General features: G+C 39.6%; 1 protein-coding gene and 1 long non-coding RNA gene across 7 annotated transcripts in view; one reads left to right on the plus strand and one right to left on the minus strand.

The window, feature by feature from the left end:
* Positions 1-6011, minus strand: part of LOC110122491 (uncharacterized) — a 67850-nt gene extending 61839 nt beyond the window's left edge. The window contains exon 1 of the long non-coding RNA XR_002309244.2: positions 5845-6011. This is a non-coding gene — a long non-coding RNA (uncharacterized lncRNA). The remainder of the gene's footprint in view (positions 1-5844) is intronic.
* Positions 6012-6188: 177 nt separating this feature from the next.
* The window catches only part of C15H8orf88 (chromosome 15 C8orf88 homolog), a 29292-nt gene continuing 21612 nt past the window's right edge, over positions 6189-13868 (plus strand). The window contains exons 1-3 of one of the 6 annotated variants that reach the window (XM_070477420.1): positions 6192-6298; positions 8706-8750; positions 13690-13764. The gene's annotated coding sequence lies outside the window, so the exon portion shown is untranslated. Of the gene's footprint in view, positions 6299-8705; positions 8751-13689; positions 13765-13868 lie in introns of all 6 variants that reach the window. The other 5 variants (XM_070477418.1, XM_020870029.2, XM_070477421.1 and 2 more) reach the window with 5 other exon arrangements.

The raw sequence follows: 13868 nt of genomic DNA on the forward strand, positions 1-13868 counted from the left end.
CAGCTATTTGTAAAGCCTTCTCAGACAACCACTTCACCTTATGCATTTCTTTTTCTTAGGGATGGTTTTAGTCACTGCCTCCTGTAAAATGTTACAAGCCTCTGTCCACAGTTCTTCAGGCACTCTACCAGACCTAATTCTTTGAATGTATTCATCACCTCCACTATATAATCATAAGAGATTTGATTTAATCATACCTAAAGGGCCTAGTGGTTTTTCCTACTTTCTTTAAGCCTGAGTATTCCAATAAGCAGTTGATGATCTGAGCCACAGTCAGCTCCAAGTCTTGTTTTTGCTGACTGTATAGAGCCTCTCCATCTTTGGTTGCAAAGAGGATAATCAATGTTTTCAGTATTGACAATCTGGTGATGTCCATGTGTAGATTTCTCCTGGGTTGTTGGAAAAAAGGTGTTTGTTATGATTAGTGTATTCTTTTAACAAAACTGTTAGCCTTTGCCCTGCTTCATTTTGTATTCCAAAGCCAAACTTGCGAGTTACTGCAGGTTTCTCATGACTTCCTACTTTTGCATTCCCATCTCCTATGATGAAAAAGATATCTTTTTTGTGTGTTAGTTCTAGAAGGTGTTGTAGGTCTTCATAGAACTAGTCAACTTCACCTTCTTCAACCTTAGAGGTTGGGGCATAGACTTAGAATACTACGATATTGAATAGTTTGCCTTGGAAACAAACTAAGGTTATTCTGTCATTTTTGAGGTTGCGCCCAAGAACTGCATTTTGATCTCTTTTGTTGACTATGAGCCTACTCCATTTCTTCTAAGTGATTCTTGCCCCCAGTAGTAGATGTAGTGGTCATCTGAATTAAATTCACCCATCCCCATCCAGTTTAGTTCACTGATTCCTAAGATGTTGATGTTCAGTCTTGCCATCTCCTGCTTGACCATGTCCAATTTACCTTAGTTCATAAATCTAACATTCCTGGTTGTTATGCAGTATTGTTCTTTACAGCATAATTCTGCTAATTTTTCTGTGATTTTGTCAATTATAAAAAATGAAATAAATACATAGGGTAACAACCATTATTACAGGAATATTACATATTAAATATATGGAAATTGACATACAATGGGTTTTTATAGTTGCTTTTTAAAAAAAATATTTATTTGGCTCTGTTAAGTCTTAGTTGCAGCACTTGGGATCTTCAGTTGCAGCTGCTAACTTAGTTGTGGTATGCAAATACTTAGTTGTGGCATGTGGGAATCCAGTTCCCTAACCAGGAATCAAACTCAGGCACCTTGCATTGGGAAAATGGAATGTTAGCTGCTGGACCACCAGGGAAGTCCCTGCAATGAGTTTTTATTAAAATAACTTATTTCTTGTAATGGCAGTTTATTTAAATGATTGTTAAATAGCACCAAATGCTAAAAAAAAAACAGTTAATTTTTATATTTATTTTACATACTCAGTTTCAAATTTAAATACATACTAAGATTCTTTATATTTGATAAACGTATCTACATTTGACCTTAAGTTGGAATACCATGTGAAAAATGGGGGGGAAAAAAGCCTATTAAGTTTTCAGATAAGGCTAAAGATCTGAGTACAGTTTGCAATTAACAAGTAAGTCTTTGATCTATCACAGAGACAGTCTTCAGTTTTTTAAGTGTAAATAAATCTCATTTAAGGTAGTTTACAAAATAGGAAGTGATCACAGATTTTGCTCTTTTTAAGTGTCTTATGCATATGTGTAACGTCTGGATATAGAACTACTATAAGTTCCCAGTATTCAAATAATTTCTGAAAAACCTTGCCACAGTGTCTGATATTCTACACCAAATATATCATTGGCTTCAAGTATTTGGTATTTAAATAATCTTGAAGAAAACGCATTAAATTTTTATTAGTAATTCAGCCTTTATCAAGAGTAAGCTCAGGAGATTTGTAGAGAACTCCTCAGGTTATGCAATGCCTTATTGTTTTCTGGTCTCTTCCTACACATCTGCTACATGATTCCTTTCTTTGAAAGTTTCTGCCTACTGTCTGCCATCCACAGGTCTTCTTTTACTCCCACATAATGCAGACTTCAGTACCTGATTTTCATTCTTATCACATGTCAGTGTGGATGGCCTCTCCAGTACTCCGGTCTGGACTCAGTTCTTTGATTCCCTCAAGTTCAGTGACCTTTATCTCCGTTACATGTCTGTTACTTACCACTGTAGTTGCACGGTTGGTGCCCATACTTAGAACTACTCCATCTCCGAACTAATCCTCAGATGGGCACTGATTGTATGTGTCCTCTGTCCTTACAAAATTCTCTTTGTACTGCCATTCCTAAATATCACCTTTAACACTTCCAATTTCTTGATTATTCCAGTCTGTCATCTGTATTTAGCAATGAATCCCATAACCACAAAGATAAATGCCACTGCATATTTTTGATCTTTACCTTCAATTACTCTTCAACGTTGCTTACCTGTCTTCAGTTCTCTCTGCAAATTTCCCACACTTACCACTTGAAAACTTGAGTCCTAAGGCCCCTTACCACACTTTGCACAGCGGACCCCCTTCCTCTTACAGTGGTTGTTTCCTTAGTTCATCTATTCTGCCCTTTGTTCCTTCCCTCCACCTGCCCTCTAGATTCATCCCATTCCTCCTCAGGGGACTCACAATATTTTTTCATTATTTCTGAGATCCATCTGGCTGCCTAAATCAACAACTGGCATCATCATCTTCATTTTTCTTTCTCACACCCTCTACAATCCATTAGCTCTCCCTGTTCTCTAAAGTGTGTGCACTTTTCTTCATGGCTCCTCCCCTATCTTGTGGCTCTCATCAACAGTGCATGTAAAAGCCTATTTGAACTGGTCACTCTGCTTCTGTTTCTGCCTTGCCTGCCTGTACCTCTCTTCACTCCGTTTTCCACGTTAGTCTCTTAGGTGATCAGTTTTCATATACACATAGGATCTTATCATACCCTAAAGTCCTTCAGCTCTCTCCACATCCTTAGAAAGGAGATAAAAGGCTCTTCCCTTTCTCTGCCTAATATTGAACCACTACCATAGCAGTATCTCGTAGTTTGTGTTTCTGCAGTACTGAATTACTGATTTTTTTTGGTATTTCAATTCTATATGCTTCTGGACAGGTCCTTCTGCCTGCAAGGAATAGCCCTGTCTAACTTGGTAACCTCCTTTTTATCCCTGAAAATCCTGCTAAGGCATTACCTCCCCTGTAAACCCTTCCATGATATTTTCCTCCCTTCCACCCACAAGCAGCATTATTTCTTTCCTCATACTACTTCTATTCCATGTAAATACTTCTGCTACATATACTACCTATATTTTACTTATTGATTTATACTCTTAAGACTATTGTTCTCTTCTTACTGCTAAACTTCATTTTTTTCTCACCTCAGGACATTAATACCTACACTTCCTTTTCCCTAAATACCTTTTTCCTATCCTACATCAGCATCCACCTCTAGCTTAGATGATTCCTTTTCAAAGAGGAATTCCATCTTCAGTTGTACCATTCTAGTCAAGTTTTCTTTGCTTGCCTTTACACAGCCTCCTTTGGAGATGACTGGCCTTCTGAATCCCCTTTCTAAATTCTTCTTTCTGGAATGGATATGTTTCTTAATCAACATCCTTTCTTAATGTTCTAATTTATCTATGACATGTTGTATACATTATTTCTGTATGGGTATATATTTTGTGTGTGTGTACATAAATAAAAAAGCTCAACTTAAATATCCTTTTATAATCTCACATTTTCAAGTTCCAATCTGAATTCATCATTTCCCTCCCCAAAACTGTTCTACCTCTTGAGTTCCCTATCTTATGTCATCACCACCTATTCACTTGTTCACCCAACTCAGAAACCCCATAGATTCTCTTCTTTTTCACTCAATCCTTCTGTCCAATCTGTCACAAAACTGTTGATTTCACTTCAGCAACATCTCTCAGATCTATCCCCTATACTTCATTACTTATCTCATATATCATTATTTCTATTGGAGTTGAGAAATGGAGTATTTCCTGCCATAACAGTAAACAAAGATTGAGCCATGAGGGAAGTCCAACCATGTCACAGTCATCAGCAGTTCTGGCCTTCCAAATGTAAATTCCTGAGCCCTAAGGATACACAAGAAGACTAATACCTGTGATCTGGCAGTCATCAGGCTGTAGCCACTCCCTACAGTGAGCTCAGAGGAAGTCAGGATGTGAAAAATACAGGATACTGGCCCCGGATAGCTGAGATGCATATGAAAGGAATGACTTCAGTGATCCCAGACTCTCTCATCTTACCATACATAGAAAAGCACTAAATTCCTTAACTTGGGATATCTGATTTTCTTTAATTAATAAAAATACTTCTGACATTCAGACTACCTGCTCTTGATTGCAAAGTTCTATATAACTCCTCCCTGACCCCAACTCCTCAGAGCAGATCTCTCAGGGCAACTTGAGATGCTGTCTCCTGGGCTTAAGTCCTAAAAATCCCACCAAATAAAACATAACTCTCAACTTTTGGATTGTGAATATTTTTTAAGCTGACAGTAACTGACACTCCGGAGGAAGACTTCTGTGGCCTGTTTAATATGTCAACCACAAGTTGGCACTTGTCATGGGTGCTTGCCATCTACTTCTACAGGGATTAAATCATGTGCCGCTGCAGCTGCTGACCTTCAACACCCTATGAAGAAGCTTGGGTGGAAAGCAGAAACGAGGCACTTTATGCTCCAGGAAACTGGCAGGACAGGTCTTTAGACAGATATTCTCAGGAGTTGACCTTACGAGCCCAATTCTTATATTTCCCCAGATCTAGAAAAGCACTAAAATCCTTCATGGTGATGATTGTTTCTTGTGACTAGCAGAAGCCTCATGAGACCAGCAGAAACTTTCTAAAAACAAAAAATATATGCTTGATAGCATGCACTTCCCCTTTACCAGTCTTTACCAATATCACATATATACTATCTTTCCTCCCTTCCTCTTTGGATTAGTTTCTCAGAGCTATCTGAGGTGCTGACTCTTGGACTGTAGTTCTCCTATTGCCCCAAATAAAACTTCACTCACAACTCTCATATTATGCGTTTTTCATTAACAAATATTGCTATACCTTACACTCCCTCCTCCCAAATCTACCCTTCACTGTGCTGTGAGAATGACCTTTCCAAGTATTCAAAAAGGTAAGCTATGAAAGATTCAAACAGAAAGCTTGTTTTCTTTCCTCACTGCTGTTTGCCCCAACTCCAACTACTGCTTACTAGGCAAGTTTTCTTTTCCCTTTGAACCATCTCTTCTCGCCTTCCTCCCGCAGCCAGCCACAACAAACCAAGCATAAGCTGCTTAGAAAACAGCTGACATTCCAAGCCTAAGAGTCAATTCAGGCATTCCTTGCACTGTGCTCCCAACTTTAATCTATTCCAACACTTGGCACACATGGCCCATGGCCCACCAGACTGTGAGCCGGGTAATGACAGGAATTTTCTTATTCACCTGTGTTCTGCCTCCACGTCCCCTAGTAGAGTGAAAGGACCAAGAGGGGACTCTCAAAAACAACGGTGAAAAAATATGAGTGAAAAGACTAAAGGTGACGATTAAAAACAGAGGACTGGGATTCAGATGAAGTCGCTTCAACCAGTTTCGTTCAACATGGCGGTCTGTGTGAGCTGTGTACGCCTGTCTGAAGTTAACCATGTCCCTTACTCCCTGACCGCCCTAAATCTCAGCACTGCTTAGGCCCAGGCCAGGGGCAGCGCGGGCAGCGCCGACGGGGCCTACCGGCGGCTCTGACGCGGAAGGGGCGCAGTCCTCAGCGCGCCCGAGGCCTGGCTCACAGAGGCGGCCTGGAGCCCCCGCCCGGCCCCCCGAGCCGGCGGCTCACCTCGCCCCCTCCGGGTCTCAGGCAGGTCGGACCGCCGGCTGGGGTCCTGAAGGCTGTTCATGCGGGCACGCCCCGTCCAACGAGAGCCCGTGAGCACCTCAGAGAGGCCTCCCGCGCCCTCCTCCTCGCCAGGCGCGACCTCCAGAGGGGGAGCGTCGGCCCCTCGCGCCCCATACGTCCAGGAAAACGCGCGCCGCCAGTTTAACGGTTCAGTTCCCGCCCGACTGCGGCAGCGCCGTAGGTCGGGCGCCCGAGGCTCCGCCCCCCGCGCGCCCCGCGCCCGCCCCGAGCCTCTGGGGGCCGCCGTCTGCCCCACCCCGCTGCTGCCAATCGGGGCCTCGAGAGAGCCGCCGTAGCCGTTCCCGGACGGGCACCCCCGGCGCTCCACGGTCGTGTCTGGACTGAGCGCCGCGACGCGGCTGCCGGCCCCGAATTCCTCCAGGATCTTCAGGCGGTAGGTTGCCGGGGAGGACGGGCAGCGAGGCGAACAGAAATCGGGACTCCGGGGAGTGAGGCGGCGAGTGGGCGCCGTCTCCGAGGACGGACGTGGGGGAAGTTGGGGTGTCGGGGAGAGAACTGGCTGGGGTCTGGGATGAGTCGAGCAAGGCCTCCACAGGGTCCCCAAGATGCGGCTCTTAGGGCTCAAAGTGGGCGAGCAGATCGGCAGGAAAGGCGCGGGGACTGGGGCGGGGGAAACCGGGCGAGAGGCAAGTGGCCCGGGGAGTTACACTGCTGAAGGAATGTTGATAAAATAAAACAAAATGCCCCCAGAAGTTAAGTGTGTATAGACACCACGACCTGGTGGTAGGTAAGTGGGATGGTTTGAAGACTGCTTCCCGTATCCTGGCATCGTCCGTACTAATTGTGACCGACAGTTTGTTTTTGAGATTACTTTAGTTGTTTTTGTTAATAATAAAATGAAGAGCAAACGAATAATTAATTACACGAAATTATATTCTGTAAGAAAAGAAAACCCAGTAAGAATAAAGAAACCAAAGACATACGTGGTCATTTCACAGAAGTAAATCGAATGGCTAATGAACCGTATTTGAAGATATTCTGTGCAACTTGTATGTTAGGATACGCGTTTTTACGAAAGTTGACATACAACATTTTGTTAGTTTCAGATGTACAGCATAATATTTTATCAAAACTTTATAGTTGCTGACATTTTCGCAAGCTGTAAAAATAAAAGCTGAAAAAGGACAGTTACATCAGTTATAACAACGACCAACATTCATTACCTGGACAATTTATCCCACTTAAATGTTAAATTGTATTTGTGTTAAAAGATGCTTCACAGGGAAAAAATTTTTTTTGGTCAGAAAGCATGAAACAGAAAACAGAATACTCTTGGCTTATAACTTTTTGATATTTCAGTTTAAATATTTAATTTTTGCTAAATATGACAACCTAGTTTGTGGAATATAAAATGTCTTTCAAGTCACAATTAGTTTATCCTTTAGTCCTCTATATTTCCTTATTTTTCCTCTATCAGTTTATCAGTTTATGCTGCTTAATTACATCAGCATTTGGCTTTAAGGAATCATAACTTAGTAAAAGAGGTATTTTGAAGTTGAAAACTGAGATTAAATCTTATCTGATATAATCCTATATGGGAAATATACATGAGATAAATGAAAGCATGTCTTTTCACTTCTCCTTTCAGCTTATTAAATTTTATATGCTCTTATTTCTTAAGTTCAGCAGAACCATCAGCAATTTCTGAAGAAATCTAGCATTTAAGTTGTATATTTTAAGTATAATGCTGTTTCTAAGTATAGTACATAGTAAGTATAGTATCTAATGGATTAGAATGGCAGTGTACCATGTCTGCAGAATGAGGAAAGCATATTAATCCCACGATATATTTAGTAGTCTAAGAAAAATTGAAAATTGAGGAAATGAAAATTATTAGCACACATCAACTGATTCAGAAGGTTTTATACATATAAATGTTCCTTCTCATAATTTTTTTCTATACAAGTACTGTCCATACACATGGAGTAGTGAAGAGTCAAGTGTGTTTTACTTGCCAAGCACACAAGTTTAGAGACGATGGCATGAACTTTACAGTCAAAACCTCATTTCTACCAATTACTAACTGTGTGAATTTGTGCAGTTCTCTTATTTTTCTTAGCTTCAGGTTTCTCATCTGTAAAGTAACTTAATAATGAGTTTCTGCAACAGTTAATGTATGGCTCAAAATTAAATGAGATAGTATATGTAAAGCATTTAATATGTAGTAAGATCTCAAAAAAATGAAGTTTTAATTAAAAAAAGAAAAGCATATATTGGGTAATGAAATTGTGTCCCCATCTGATCAGTATATATGCTTATTATAGCATGGTACTATATTTTAGAAAATTTTAGGTTAACTTATAATTTCAGAGTTAGTGGGCCCTTAGGATTCATATTTAGTTCAACATTTTTTAAAAAAAAGAAATAACCTAAGATATAGTTAGTATTCTAGATGTAGAATAGCAGTGACACAGATTTCCTGACTTGCAAACCAGTGTTCTATTCATATCACTTGGCCTTAATCAATGTGATACACCATATTAACAAATTGAAAGATAAAAACCATATGATAATCTCAATAGATCCAGAAAAAACCTTTGACAAAACTCAGCTTCCATTTATGACTAAAATTCTTTTAAAAAAAAATGGGCATAGAAGGGACCTACCTCAACATATCACTTGGCCTTTTAAGATGATTTGTTAAATATGTGTGAACTTGAAAAAAACTTTAATAACCATTTCTCAGCATGTGTTAGTTAATACTATTAATTTTTGAGATATTGGATCAAAATGTCCTTTAAAAAACATTTATACCACAAAACTATATATTTACATTTCAGAGACAACTGTATGACAGACCCACTACTTGCTACCCAGTGGTGTAGGTAGGATTATATTTTTTTACAACTGTTCTTTGTAACACTTGATATCATAAATGCCTACACTAGGTAGGACCAGTAGCTTCAAAGGAAACTTTTGGAGTTCTACATTAGAGTTTGCTAAAGACTGAAGTTATTTTACATAATGACTTTATAGTTCAGATGTCTTTATTTTTAACGCAATGAAAATTAAGAGAATTAAGAATTAATTTTTAAGATAATTAATTCTTAATTAAGAATTAAATTAAGAGAATTAAGCTTTGGTTTGTGGAGCCCTGTCCTTCATAAATTATGGTGCTTGATCAGTTTTACAATAATAATTGCTTATTATTATATAAGGTAAGTACTTGCCTTTCCATTAATAACACTGTTTAAGATAGGATGCTGTTATGTAGTATGCATCCCAAACTTACTTCCTATAATATCACAGTCTCTATGCAGGCATAGTTTACTTTTAAAAAATCATATTGAATAGAATATTGTATGAAATGTGAATTTATATATCTGGAGCCTTTGCTGTAGTTTCCCTACTACAAATTTTTGAAAGAGTGCGTGCTTGCTAAATTGCTTCAGTAGTCTGAGTCTTTGCAATGCTATGGACTGTAGCCCGCCAGGCCTCTCAATTTGTAGTAGTTTTCCCACTACAGATTGAAAAGGGAAAGGGTAGGAGGGTACAGAAATATCTTTGGTGGGTTTTTTTTGTTTGTTTGTTTATTTACTTGTATTGCAAACTGATATAATAGTTCTGTAACTCCTAAACTCTTGAAAATCCCTGGTTTGAATACTGTGGATTTGCTTTGCTCAGCAACTGGAATACACTTTACAACGTACCAACTCAATTTCAGCTGAGCAATGGAAAAAAAGTGTGTGCCAAAGTAGTCTATTGTATTCTTTTCATGGGGAACAGGGTGGAAAGTTACTACTACTGGTATTGACATTAGGGTCCTAATTAAAGTGGTTAGGATACATATTAAATAATGAAATGCTAGACTACTTTTAGGTCCATGTTAAAATATCTCTTTCATATGAAAATATTCAGTCAATAAAGTGGTTTTTTTTCTTCATATACTTTTTTTGTTTCCTGTTATATCCTATTTTTGTGTAATGTCAACAAATACATACAGCATTTGTTTCGTTTAGAAGGTTGTTACTCACCATGCTGAAATACTAGTTAGCATCCCCGTTACAGATCTAGATGGGTGCTAACTTGGGATGTTGTTGCTCAGTTGTGGCTGACTCTTTGTGACCCCATGGACTGCAGCATGCCAGGCTTCCCTGTCCTCTGTTTCCCAGAGTTTGCTCGAACTCATGTCCATTGAGTTGGCAATGCCATCCAACCATCTCATCCTGTATCGTCCCCTTCTCCTCCTGCCCTCAATCTTTCCCAGCATCAGGGTCTTTTCCAGTGAGTCATCTCTTCGAGTCAGATTTGTTTATCTCCAAACTTCAAAAAAAAGTAACTATTTTGTGCTTAGTTATCATTGCTAACTTTGAGAGGTTGTTTATAAATTTATGATTTTAACACTTGAATTATGTCCAAAAGAATTAGATGAAAGCATTTCTTTGGTGTGTAAAGAAAGTGATTGACCCCATTTTATACTTAGGGAAACAGTCACTTAGACCAACTTCTGCTCAAGATCATATGGTTAGAATCAGTTTCTGGAAGATTAAATGAAAATCTGGTAGAGTTTTACTTTTGACTTCGTCTTGATAGGCATCAAAATTTGGAAAACTTGATTCATTCAAACATCAGTAAATTTTCATTAAATAAGAGACATTTAAATTTATAGATGTATTTAGTAAAACTGATTGTGTTGCAGCTACTAAGATACACAAAACCAGTTTTTTTTTTTACTTCAACTGTCTAATCTGTTAGGCTTGTGATAGATTTTTTGTATGATATAGTTTAGAAAAATAGTCAGAATACAATATGGGCCACTGGAGGAAGAAAGAAAATCATTATTGTTGTTATTATTCTTGTTATTTTACTATTAACCATTTGTTAGAAACTAGAGAACTTCTTGTGAGCTTCATCTGAGCTTCCCTGTTAGCCCAGCTGGTAAAGAATCTGCCTACAACATGTGAGGCCCCATTTGGATTCCTGAGTCAGGAAGTTCCCCTGGAGAAGATATAGGCTACCCACTCCAGTATTTGAGGGCTTCCCTCGTGGTTCAGATGGTAAAGAATCCACCTGCAATGCAAGAGACCTGGGTTTGATCCGTGGGTTGGGCAGATCCCCTGGAGGAGGGCATGGCAACCCACTCCAGTATTCTTTCCTGGAGAACCCCATGGACAGAGGAGCCTGGCGAGCTACAGTCCATGGGGTCACAGAGAGTCAAACACAACTGAGCAACTCAGCACAGCACATATCTTTGGGCGTCCCTGGTGTCTCAGTGGTAAAGAACCTGCCTGCAATACAGGAGACCTGGGTTTGGTCCATGGGTTAGGAAGATCCCCTGGAACAGGGCTTGGCAACCCACTCAACTGTTCTTGCCTGGAGAATCCCCATGGAAAAAAGAGCCTGGCAGCTACAGTCCATGGGATTGCAAAGAGTCAGACAGGACTGAGCGAGTAAGCTCACACAGAGAACTTCACATGAACTATTTTATTTAATGTTAGCGTTGAAAGAAGAGCAGCAGAAAGAGTGAGGGAACTCCAGAAAACCTGAGTTTATAGATATATGGTGAAGCATAATGACATTTATGAATTCAGCAATTTATTGAACATGTAGTGTGTATTAGACACTGTGGTGGCCCTTAGAGAGATGCTGTATATTAGATAGTGTTCTGGCTCTTAGAGAGAGTGATGGAGCTATGATTTTATAGTCAGCTAATGTAATAAATACCACACTGGAAGAGGCTGCAAGGGTGTTTTGTGAACATAAAAGAAGGGTACGTAACGAAACCTGGACAGTTCTGCCTATGTCAGGGGTGGAGAGAGAGGAAGGGGCTAGCTTGACTGTAGGGTGTTCACTCTAGAAGCATGGGGATGAGCATAAATGCCACTTTCTAGACTCATGACCTGGGACAAGTTACCTAATTTCTCTAAGCATTATCTGGAAAATGAGGTTTAAAAAATTATAAAACTAACATTTATTGAACTCTTACGATGTAACAGGCATTGTGCTAATGATGTATACAGATGTTCTTGTGTAGTCCTCAAACCTAGGAGGTAGGGGTTATTGTTTTCCATAATTATATAACTAGGTGGTAGAGCTGTGATAAGAACCCAGGTAGGTTGACCCAAGACCTGAGCTCTAACTGTTAATAGTGCCTAATTTATACAATTGTTCTGAATTTTAAATAATGTGGCATAGTTAATGGTTTACTGTGCATGAAACGTGGATGTCGGCTCATGTTTCTGTTATTAATAATTCAGCAGGTGATGGGGAACTAAAGTTTTTGAAGCAGATATGTGTGTAAAGGGATCATAATTTGGAGAGAAAAGAAGCTATATTCTCCTTTTTGTTCAGCAAATGCTTGTTTTGGACCTACTTTGGATCCAGTCCAAGTACTGAGTTAGTTGCAAGGGACACGGGAGGAATGAAAATATTGTTCCTTACTTTGAGAAGAATCTGTCCCTCGCTTTTGCTAGTATGGAAGACAAATCAGCCATCACAGTTCAGTATATAGTATAGTACAGTGTTCTCTAAGTGCCATGATGTGGCCATATTCATTTTGTCCCAGGTACATAGGTACATAGGGAAAGGCAGTATTTAGTTAAATCAGACTAGGTGTTCAGGGCAGAGAAGGCAATGGCACCCCACTCCAGTACTCTTGCCTGGAAAATCCCATGGACGGAGGAGCCTGGTGGGCTGTAGTCCATGGGGTCGCTAAGAGTCGGACACGACTGAGCGACTTCACTTTCATTTTTCACTTTCATGCGTTGGAGAAGGAAATGGCAACCCACTCCAGTGTTCTTGCCTGGAGGATCCGAGGGACAGGAGGGCCTGGTGGGCTGCCGTCTATGGGGTCGCACAGAGTCGGACACGACTGAAGCGACTTAGCAGCAGCAGCAGGTGTTCAGGGAGATACAGTAAGAACTACCGGGGGCCTAAAAGGGTAGTGGTCGGAGTGAAGAAAATAGATCTGAGTGAGGTTTTGGTAGTAGAATGGAATTAGAGACTGATTATGGTGAGGGGCTCTAATTTAGATAAATTTAAGGAATACAACAGGAGGGACATCTTTGGAGTCAAAGTAATGAATTTAATTTTGGATATGTTGAATTTGAGGTACATACTGTAAGATATAAATTGGAATATCTTTTGGCAATTAGAAAGATAGTTAATATAATAATATACTCAGGAGGTGATTCATCACCTCCCGAATTATTAACAATAGAAACAGAAGCCAACATCCATGTGTCATGCACAGTAAACCATTTATCATCGTCACATTATTTAAAAAGAGAGGTAGACGCTGAATGTGTAAATAAGGGCATACTTATGTAAATAGGTAGTTGCAGTCATGAGAATAGATGAAATTAGCTAGGAGAATCAAAGCCAAATTTGGACTAATCCCTAAATTTAACTAGAGAAAAATAGGAATCATCTAAGGAAGTTAAAAGAGGCAGTCAAAGAAATAGGAAATAAAACCTATAGAAAAGAGGGAAGTTAAGGGAGGGAAATGTTTTAAAGAGGGAATATTCAGTTGTGACAGATGCTGAAATGGGTCTCTGGTTGCAGGTTGTTTTAAATTCTTGTTTTGTGTTTTCCACTTTAATTTATAAAATAGTTATATTCAAATGAATGCCGTGGTTTTTTAAATTGTAAGTTCTATTTTTTTTAGTCCTCTTTTCTTTTAACTAATTTTTTTATTGAAGAATAATTACTTTACAGAGTTTTGTTGTTTTCTGTCAAACCTCAACATGAATCAGCCATAGGTATACATATATCCGCTCCCTTCTGAACCTCCCTCCCATCTCCCGCCCCATTCCATCCCTCTAGATTGATACAGAGCCCCTGTTTGAGTTTCCTGAGCCATACAGAAAATTCCCTTGGCTGTCTATTTTACACGGTAATGTAAGTTTTCATGTTACTCTTTCCATACATCTCACCCTCTCCTCCCCTCTCCCCATGTCCATGAATCTATTCTCTATGTCTGTTTCTCCACTGCTGCCCTGTAA

This window comes from Odocoileus virginianus, chromosome 15, assembly GCF_023699985.2.
Source record: "Odocoileus virginianus isolate 20LAN1187 ecotype Illinois chromosome 15, Ovbor_1.2, whole genome shotgun sequence".
NCBI lineage: Eukaryota > Metazoa > Chordata > Mammalia > Artiodactyla > Cervidae > Odocoileus > Odocoileus virginianus.